The sequence below is a fragment of the Microtus pennsylvanicus genome, chromosome 2 (genome assembly GCF_037038515.1).
Source record: "Microtus pennsylvanicus isolate mMicPen1 chromosome 2, mMicPen1.hap1, whole genome shotgun sequence".
Taxonomy (NCBI): domain Eukaryota; kingdom Metazoa; phylum Chordata; class Mammalia; order Rodentia; family Cricetidae; genus Microtus; species Microtus pennsylvanicus.
Window position 1 is genome coordinate 25,434,841 of NC_134580.1, and position 10,666 is coordinate 25,445,506.

The following is a 10,666-nucleotide window of genomic DNA, read 5'->3' on the forward strand; positions in this document are numbered from 1 at the left end:
CACTGGAGACCAATGTCCTTCCAGCCCAACTCCGATGAAGCTGTCAGGAAAGAGGACGGCACAGGTCTCTCATTGCTGTCCTCCCAGGTCAATACAAGACCATAAACTCGGGGTTACGTACATGTGGCAAACTTGGACGACGAGCCATCTCAGAAGAGTGTTCTTGTCAGGAAATAAAAAACTGAAGCTTGGGTTCACCTGATTGTACAAAGAACACCCTTGGGAGCTCATTTCCCTTAGGTGCTGGCTTCCCTTGAGTGGTTTCTTACTTCCAGACTCTATCTGCCTATAAACAGCCCCACAGCCAGGCTGTAGTGGCGCATACCTTTAATCCCAGCACTCAGGGAGGCAGAGGCAGGAGGATCTCTGGGAGTTCAAGGCCAGCCTGGTCTACAGGAGCTAGTTCCAGGACAGGTTCCAAAGCTACAGAGAAACCCTGTCTCAAAACAAAACAAAGCCAAAAAAAACAAAAAACAAAAACAAACAAAAATAACAAAAGCCCAGCCTCAGATTTGTGTATCAGGGCCCCTCCCTCTCACTTTCTTCAGAAACCTGCACTCACGGATTCTCCTACTGGACGGATTTTGACTGGGCGCCTCCTGAGAGGTGTGAGAGGATGCACATGGTGCTGTCCTGTCTCCTTGTGGAGACTGTAACGTGGCAGAGGAAAGTCACCAGAGTGTGCCACACAGATGTGTAAAACGGCAGGACCGCACTGAAGGGTAGACTCTGCCGCAGGAATAACGCAGATAAGTCTAAGGCTGTTTGGCTTGCCTTGGCTGGGTGCTGCTCAGCTTACTCACACGCCTGTAGGAGGCAGCTGTGTGTGGATAGTGCCCCTGAGACGGTGTGAGCCTACACGCCATCCTTCTGAAGCCGTGGGCTCCGGAGCAGGACACCACGCCTGCTCAGGTGCGGTCTATGCTTTCCCCCCAGAGTCTGTCAAGTACGTGGGGCTCTGGCTTCATTTCTGCTAGGCTGCCTGGGTGGCCTCGCCACCCCGAGTGCCACAGTTCGCTCACTGTCGGGTTGTTCTCTTTGCCACCTGAAGGGAAGTGATCTCACTTGTGTGTGTCCGTGGGGGGAGTGGGAATTGGGTTGGGGGGTGGAAGTCTTTCTAATGTGGGATCTTCCACTGGTTCAGAAAACAAGGGAAGGAGACATTTTTATGTCAACTTACCACAAAGAGTTCGAGGGAGGTTTTAGAGCCTTTAAGAAGCCGAACTGGAGGGAGTCTCTGAGAGTGGGGTCTGGTGTGGAGACCTTGGGGATCTCAGTTTTAAGAAGGACAGAGCATGGAATGCAGAGGGAGATCCCTTTAAACCTTAAACAAACAAGCAAAAGACATGAGAAGATCGATTGGAAACTGGGATTTACAGTCAGCCCCACATCTGTTCTTAAGCCTGTGTTGACATATTGCAGCACGCTGTATGTTAGGAAAGACGTGTTGCAAGATTCTGCAATATTTAATGAGTAAAGGACAAAGTCATATCTCAGCTCATGGTTCTGCTGGTCGCTTGTAATGCAACCGATTTTCATGTTGCCAATTGAATTCATAGAATCCAGGGGAAATCCAATCAAATAAACTTGGCCATTCTCATTCAATGGAGTGAATTAGTGAGTGAATTTGTCAAGATGGCGTGACATTTGCATCCCTGAATATAAATTCCAAATATCCTCATTACTCTGTGCCTTCCGTCCAGAAACTCATTGTTTTTTCTCCTTTGCTCTCCCTTTGCAACGAGATCCCTTGACCCAGGGCCCCACTCCTGTACCACACACACCTTTGTGCACATTAACTTGGTGACAGGTAGGAAAGCAAGCACACTGAATGGAGTGTGCTGGCTGATGCCCTGCTCTAACTTCCGGCTTAGATGTTCTCATCATTCTGATCCCAGCCTGCCTGGTCACTGTCCTGCTCATTCTTACAAGGCAAGAAAATTTATTCCAGGCACAGGGGAATGGCTCAGGAAGTAAAGAGCTTGTTTCGCAAGCAGGAGTAACTGAGTCTGGATCCTGAACACCCACATAAAAAGCCAGGCATCACTTGAAATCCCAAGGTTGAGGAGGCAAAGACAAGAGGAACCTGGGGTTTGCTGGTCAGCCCACGCAGCTGAATTGGCAAGCTCTAGGTTGAATGAGAAACCAAAACAAAACAAAAAAAGGGTGTGATGAAGAAAGATACCTGAGATTGACCTCTGGCTACCACAAACACATGCACGCATGCATGCACACACACACATATACACATGCATACACATATACACACATGAACACACACATGCATACATACACGTGCACACAGATAGAAAGGAGGGAAGGAAAGAGGCTATGTTGGGATTACAAAGGTTTTGATCAGAGAGACCGCCAGGGAAGCCAGGAATGTTAAACATGCAGAGTTTGTCTTTTCAAGAAAAAGATGTCTAACTTGTTCACCAACCAGAAAGTTGGGAACAGAGGTGACTAAGAGTCTAGGTAACCCCTGTGTTATCTGTAGCTCCAGGTCATAACCGCCCCCTGCCCCAAGCTCCCACAACCAGGACTGGAGGTAGCTAGTAGTCTAGAGGACCTTTGTGCTATATGTTTACCCCAGGGCTCCCCTGACCACTGCACTATCTGTATGGCTGAGACCACACCAGATCCTCCCCCAGGCTCTTAAGATAACACAGGCAGCCTCTCTAGATCCCATCTTCATGCAAGAAGTGACCTGTTCTCCGAGAAGAGTTTCGGTGTAATTATGCCTCCTGTGCCCAGGGGATTGTGTTACACTGGGAAACTTTTTCCATATTGTACCGTACTTAAATATGCTTACAATAAACTGTCCAGTATCAGACGCTGGAGCCATGGTTCTCAACCTTCCTAATGCCGCGACCCTTTGATACAGCTCCTCACATTGAGGTGACCCCCAACCATACCATTATTTGTATTGCTCCTTCATCACTGCAATTTTGCTACTGTTGCGAATCCTAATGTAAATATCTGTTTTCTGAGGATCTTAGGTTACCACTGTGAAAGGGTCCTTCAACCCCCAAGAAGTTGAGACCCACAGGCCGAGATCCACCACTCTAGAAGTTTGAACCGACACCCGCTACTTGGACTTGAACCTAGTTCCTTCTTGCCTTGTATAGATCATTACTCTGAAGGCCCTGGTGTTTGCAAAGACCTTCAAGGGGGAGGGGATGACAGAGAGAGAGAGAGAGAGAGAGAGAGAGAGAGAGAGAGAGAGAGAGAGAGAGAGAGAGAGGGAGATTGCGATTATTCTATCCAAATGTAAAGTGAGTGTCCTGCTTTAGATGGAGAATCTTCAGACTAAACCCAAGTCCTCTTTTTTTTTTTTTTTTTAGCTTACCATGGACTTACTTTTCTTTAGGTCTCAGCAGATTGAAGATTTAGGGCAGGCAAGCCTTAGGGTTCTATGACAGGAGTTCTGTTCTCCAGCTTTCCTTCAGAGCAAGCCCTGAAAGAACTATATCATGGCAACCTACACACTCGCCTCCCCAGGCTACACGTCAGTGGGGTTGGGGATGGCCATTTGGATGCCGCTGTAACATGCCTTTAGCTTTCTCTCATCCCATGCTCACACTGCCATCCCTCTCCACGTAGAACCCTCTGGGAGGCAAGGCATGAGAGCCACTGGCGTTCAGGGGTGAACAGATCAGGGTTCTGTTGTTGATTAAACAATCTGGGGGCTAAGACAGACACAGGACACCTTTGTTCTTAAGCATTTTCTGTCTAGTAGAGAACTGTGTATTAAAATAACAAAGAAGTAAAGAGATTGTTGAGGGCCCAGCGTTGAAGCGGAGATGTGAAGGAAAGCGAGGAGCTGCCCCATGGAGAATATTTCTGAATACATCTCGCATCCCTTCTCCAGCATCCCTGCTGTACCTGATGCTAATTGCTCCTCTTGCCTAACATTACAAAGATGCTGCTTTCTGGGGAAAGCCTGTATTTCTAACAGCAAAATAAGATCACTTTGTAGACCAAATAATGAATGAATCTCTATGAAATTTCAAACAACGGGGAGGAAATGTACATAACTCTATAGTCTCTAACTCTTGACAAGGGACCAGAAGTTGGCTTGAGTCATCTGGACCAGGCAGTGGAACAGAAACCCTAAGACTTCATCCTAAAGGATTCATTTCACTAGCAGCCTGAACTGTGGCCTTTGAACCTGTATTTTAGTTACATTACCACAACATCAACCCAAAGCAGCACTTCTTAATCTGTGGGGTGCAACCCCTTTGGGGATCAAATGACCCTTTCACAGGGGCCACATATCAGATATCCTGCACATCGGATATTTATAGCACGACTCATAACAGTAGCGAAATTACAGTTATAAAGTAGCAAGAAAATGATTTTGTGGTTGGGGTCACCACACCATGAGGAACTGTAGTACAGGGTCACCGCACTAGGAATGCTGAGAATGGCTGCTCTAGAGTGTTACCACGCTTAGAAAACACATCTTTATCTCTTGAAATTCAAGAAGCTCCTACTGCCAAGGGAGACTTGTTAGGAAGGTCAATTTCTACCCTTTCCAAAGACCCTCACAACGATAGTGAGTGACCTAGGCCCAATTAGGTTTTCCATGTCCAGGTACATTTCTGTCTATAGGTGCTAAAAAATCCTTCTCTTTCTTGCTCAGCTATCAGAGAGCTGCCTGAGACCAGAGCCAACAAGCTACAGGGTTTTTTTTTTGGTTTTTTGGTTTGTTTGTTTGTTTGTTTGTTTTTTGTTTTTTTGTTTTTTTTTGATTTTCGAGACAGGGTTTCTCCGTAGCTTTTTGGTTCCTGTCCTGGAACTAGCTCTTGTAGACCAGGCTGGCCTCGAACTCACAGAGATCCACCTGCCTCTGCCTCCCAAGTGCTGCAAGCTACAGTTTTATAAAGCAGTCTGCCTCCCCTCACCCCCATCCCACTGAGTGAGAATAGAATTATTTCATCTGGCCCTACATCTAAAGAATCAAAAGAAGACCTAAAGAATCAAAGAATCAAAGACCTAAAAAATCAAAGAATCAAAGACCTAAAGAATCAAAAGAAGACCTAAAGAACAGTGTGCACCAGGAAGATCCAGACTGTGACAGACTCCTCTGTGACTCTTGTAGCCATTAAGAATGGGACTATATAGATGAGGCTTACCCACTGAGGAAGTAAACTTGAGGGGAATGTAGTGAGGGTGAGAGCAGGCACAGAACCTGAAGTCACTGTGAGTGAGACGAAAGGTCTAACATGGTCTAACACGGTCTAACATGGTCTAACACGGTCTAACATAAGGTATAATTTACAGGGCCTGCCTTCAGGATGAACTTGAAAATTCTAGTGGGCAGAGTGAGACGGAGAAGGAGACTGATCCTGGGATGATTCATCACAGAGCTCTCTGAACCCAGCACTGGGGACCACAGGAGGATGCCAGGGTCTCAGAGAATACTTAAGTCCAGCGCAAGCTGCAGAGGAAGAATTTGGACAGAAGAAAAAGAAGAAGAAACCAACCCATGATAAACTCTGAGACTCTAAGGGGCTTGAAGTGGGTTCCCTGAATGTGGGGTTCACCTAGACCGAGGTGACACTGTTTAAGCAGCTCCGAGAGACAGCCGTGGATGGAGAGAGAATCTGGTGGAGCAAGGCTGGAGTGATGGCGCCGAGGGAAAGGCACCAAGCGCAGGCCTCTGCTGCCGTCATCCCCCGGAAGATTGCCTCTCCTGACCTCAGCCTTACGAGGAAATGAGCACAGAGGAAACAGAACCCTGATGAGTTGCAGGAAAAGCACTGATTTCCATTTTTACTTATCAAGAACAGCTGTGTTATGCAGCCAATGAAATTAATTTGCATGACTTTTGCCTATTTCAATGACAAAAGGAAGTGCAGGGAGAATGAAGTGAAAGGACCAAATGAACCTTGGGTAGAACAACCTCCTACTGGAGATGCTTCCTGAAAACTGGAATTTTATCAGTACCTTGCCATATGAATTATCATAAAAGCATTTTAAATGTTTAAATGCTACTTATAACTCTGGATTGCCTAGCTAGTCTAACACATAAAGTTTCACCTTAAGCTGAATGTGGGCTAACATGATGCTTTTATGTAGCATAAACATGATATAATAGTACAATTTAATTATAAACAGATACATGTGAAATTTCCAATCTAAGTACAGCAGAAACTGCTTCTTCTCCATCAGAGCGTTTCCAGTTACTTCTGAGCAAGTTTAACGGGCACACCCAGGACATCCCCAACACCGCAGACCAGCCAAGGTTATCTGAGCATCTTCTCCAACAGTCTCGCGTCTTCTTTAGCACAGTGCATCAGACAGCCAACTAGGAAAAAAACAAAGGGGGCATCCTGCCACACAGGGAATGTGGCATGCAGGGATATCTAAGTCTCCTCCTAAGGAAGGGTCCATGACCTGGATGGGCTGCCCTTTTGATCCTTGTTCTTCCTTCTCTTACCCCAGCCCCTTCCTTCCATAAAAGCTTCCTATGAAAGGTAGGGACAGAAATTATTGGGGGTGAGAGAGTGAAAGGGGCCAGGGCCGGACATATCCTGCAGTGACAAGGCCCAACTGCTCAACTCCAAAACTGCCAGGGAGCTTTTTAGCTGTTGAATCTATGCTGGGCTAGGAGTTAGCCTATGGAGAAAGGAGAAAAATGATTTTGGTTTTTGTTTTTATTTATTTATTTTTATTCTTCCTGAAGACTTTTAAGATAGCTACCGAGGAGCAACACCTCCCACTTCGTAAGGCCTTGGAGTCAAGTTCTGCTTTTAGGCAAGAACTTTTGTAATTTTCTACGGGATAGGAAAGGGAGAAGGTGGGGTAGGGGTGGTTAGAATGCCAATACTTTAAGTTAAAGAATGTGATGCTGGTAATTACTTTGCAAATTTTGTTCTCCTGGTAAAATAGCTGTCATTATTGCTTTGGAAAACACCATAAAAATAATTTGATAGTAAAATTTAATTTAAAGATACAGGGAACATAATTTTCTCTTACTGCATATTGGCGGTTCATACATAAGCACAAAAAAATTGTGACTGAACTGTCACAAAAATGCTGGTAGCCACGGGGATCTATCTCTTTAGCATTGCAAAAATCTGGAGAAAAAGCACGCACAGGCAGGTCTGCAGGCCAAAGTCAGCATGCAGAGCTATGGACAGCATGCACAGGCAGCTCTGCAGCCTCAAGTCAGCATGCAGAGCTATGGATGACATGCACAGGCAGCTCTGCAGGCCCGAGCCAGCATGCAGAACTATGGACAGCATGCACAGGCAGCTCTGCAGGCCCGAGTCAGCATGCAGAACTATGGACAGCATGCACAGGCAGCTCTGCAGGCCCGAGCCAGCATGCACAGCTATGGACAGCATGCACAGGCAGCTCTGCAGGCCCGAGTCAGCATGCAGAATTGTAGGGCAGACAGAGTTCTAGGAGGGTAGAACAGCAGACAGGACAGGGATAGGTTTGTATTGCTCTGCTAATCATAGGCTGGCGGCTTTGGGTCTGGCGGCCTCGGGTCTGGCGGCCTCCTCAGGCCGATGGCCTCGAGCATCTGAGAAACTGTCTCAGATTCTCTGTGATAAGGAGGGACACACCTACACATATATCTCCTGGACCCTTTCCTATTCCCCAAGGCAGGGACCTACTCTCCTGAGCTAAAAGATGAGGCTCCGCTGTGCCCTGGAGGTAACTAATAAGACACTGTGAATAACTGGGGAAAATATGTATATAGGTTTAAAGAATGGGGTCTCTCTCAGAGTCCCCTGACCAAAAACATGCAAGAATTTCATGCTTTGGAGTATTTCTTCCATGTCATTTGGCACTAAGAGGAGATTTGGAGCTTTGCCTATTGATCATGTTTAAATTAAGTACCCAACCTTATGCAGAAGACTGTGCCAACACTGTGGAGGGAATTCTCACGCTGCCTTCTTGGCATTCCTCTGACTCCTTCTGCAGAGAAGTACTGAGGGTGTTTACACACATGTGGGGAAGAGGAAGAACCCGTAGAGTCAGCCTTTTCTATGGGGTTTCACATATATTCCACAAACAAGCCTTCAGCAGGTGACTTCTCTCCTCTGGAGATACAGTACACGCACGATGGGCCTGGCAGACATGACTGACCCCATGCGTCACACCAAGCACAGATGAGCTGAGGATAAAGTGTGCACCCAACGGCCTGAGCTCCCCTCAGCTGGAGGCTGGGCAGGGAGGCTTCCTGCAGGTCAACGTGGAACCTGATGGATTGTGTCCATGGAGAAGCACCGCTGCACAGGCTCCAAACAGTGAGGCTCGATTAAGACAGGGCACCCACTTGTTTCAGATCAAAGTTCTACAGGACAGCATGGAACTTTGGTATCCGTTCAAAGGAGTGCTTTCTGCCCACGAATGTGTCCATGGCACACACTCAGATTTCTTCAAAGTAGTCCCAGGATCAGTGTACCATGACTAATAAAAACCCAGAGACAGATATTGGAGTTCAAGCTGAAGATCAGAGAAGCAAAGCAGCCAAGCCACTAGAGAGTTCTTTCCTCTACCAAGGGACAAAGGGGCAAACCTGTACTTAGCGTGGATGCAGACAGCAATGCTCTTCACCAAACCTCAGACTGCAATGAGCTCTTGCCTTGTATACCTCTCCACCCAGCCTTACCACTCCTGTCTCCACCTCCCTAGTGCTGGGTTTAAAGGCGTGTGACTCCCAAGTGCTGGGATCACCTTTGTGTGAGTTCCATTTCTCTTTTTAGACAGATTCAATCTCACGTAGCCCAGGGTGGCCTCGAGTCCTAGGATTAAGGGTGAGGGCCACCACTCCCTGGCCTCTTCAGGCAACCTTTATCTATTAAAACATAGATAAAATAGCACTATAGATCAGTCTCTTAATGACCCGTCAATTGAACTACACATGAGAAAACTTCGTTATTGAGACAAAGATTGTGAAGGTGAGATTAGCAGAACAGGGATAGGACAGATGACGATGGAAAGCTGAATGGATGTTATTGTGGCGAATATGTTTCTAGTGTGTCCAAGCACACTTAGAGATAATAACAAGGCTTTCCTCTGGTTTCCCAGGGTGCTTCTAATGTGCATTCCTTTCCATCTTGGATGCTAGTAAATAGCCATGTGGCACAAGCACCTTCGAGTCGGCAGCACACCAGGAGATGCTGGGTACCTCCTGCGCAGCTGACTTCGTCACAGGCTGGTCCATGAGCCTTGGGCTTTGGTGGTTTGTTCTAGAGATACACAGAGCCACCTGTAGCCTGTAGCTGTGCAGTGTGGGGCTGCGCAGTGTGGGGCCGCGCAGTGTGGGGCCGCGCAGTGTGGGGCCGCGCAGTGTGGGGCCGGCGCAGTGTGGGGCCGCGCAGTGTGGGGCCGCGCAGTGTGGGGCCGCGCAGTGTGGGGCCGCGCAGTGTGGAGCCGCGGTGTGGAGCCGCGCAGTGTGGGGCAGGGCAGTGTGGAGCTGGGCAGTGTGGGCTGGGCAGTGTGGAGCTGGGCAGTGTGGGGCTGCGCAGTGTGGGGCTGCGCAGTGTGGGGCTGCGCAGTGTGGGGTTGTGCAGTATATTCACATTTTCAATTCTTGTGCACTGTCATCCAAAAATAGTGTGGATCAGGAAATACTTGAGGGTGGTGATGAATCGGAATGACAACTTCCAGAGCTCGGGCGTGGAAGCCCCAGGGAAGACACCTGCTCTGAATGGGAAGTAGGCTGACTTCAGATGGCAGAAGGCAAACATAAGCAACAACAGTGAAACTGGACTATGCCTGCAGTTAAGGCTTGAGTGCATTCCCCAAATTTCATGTGCTGGCTCCCAACTGAGCCATATTGAGGAATGAGATTCTCGGAGGGAGGTTTATGATGAGTGGATTAAGTCATTGTTAGTTATGGACAAGTAGGCTATTATGGGATGGCTTTGTTAGGAAAGTGGGCTTGCACTTGTGGTATGACACTATTCCTGGGAGATGTGAGCAAACACTTGAGTCATAAATATAATTTGTTCTGTGCATGTTTAACACCACTGATTAAACCATATCGCTGTTAGCTACTTATATTATCTCTTAATAACTCTGCGCTCATTAAAAGACCGCATCTTGTTTATCCTTTTAATTTCAGCACATAGCCTGTGGATGTCCACTTAATTCTAGTTACTGAATGGGTGACTGAACTAACTAACAATGCTGGGGGGATGGTTCATATTTGTAAAAAATGTAAACGCTAGAGCAGAAAGGTTCTTAGAAGCAATTTAGTCTAATTCCATCATTTATAGTAAGGAAATTGGGGCTCATGATGATAAGATTAACCTAAAGTCACACTGTTCGTTAGGATGTGGTCAGAATACATTAATGTCCCAATGGAAGCAACTGGAAATTGTTGCAGAACAATAAATCAAACTACAAGTTTATGTCTTATTTTTCTGTGTGGGGTTTCTTTTAGAGGGGTGATTTTCCTTTCTTGGTTTCACCTTTTTAAAATAAATTTTTTAAATTTTATTTTATATATATAAGTGCTCTGCATGTTCGCCTGCAGGCCTGAAGAGGGCATCAGATCCTATTACAGATGGTTGTGAGCCACCATGTGGATGCTGGGAATTGAACTCAGGACCTCTGGAAGAGAAATCAGTGCTCTTAACCTCTGAGCCATTTCTCCAGCCCTCCTGGTTTCCCTTTAGCGAGACAGATTATAATGTCC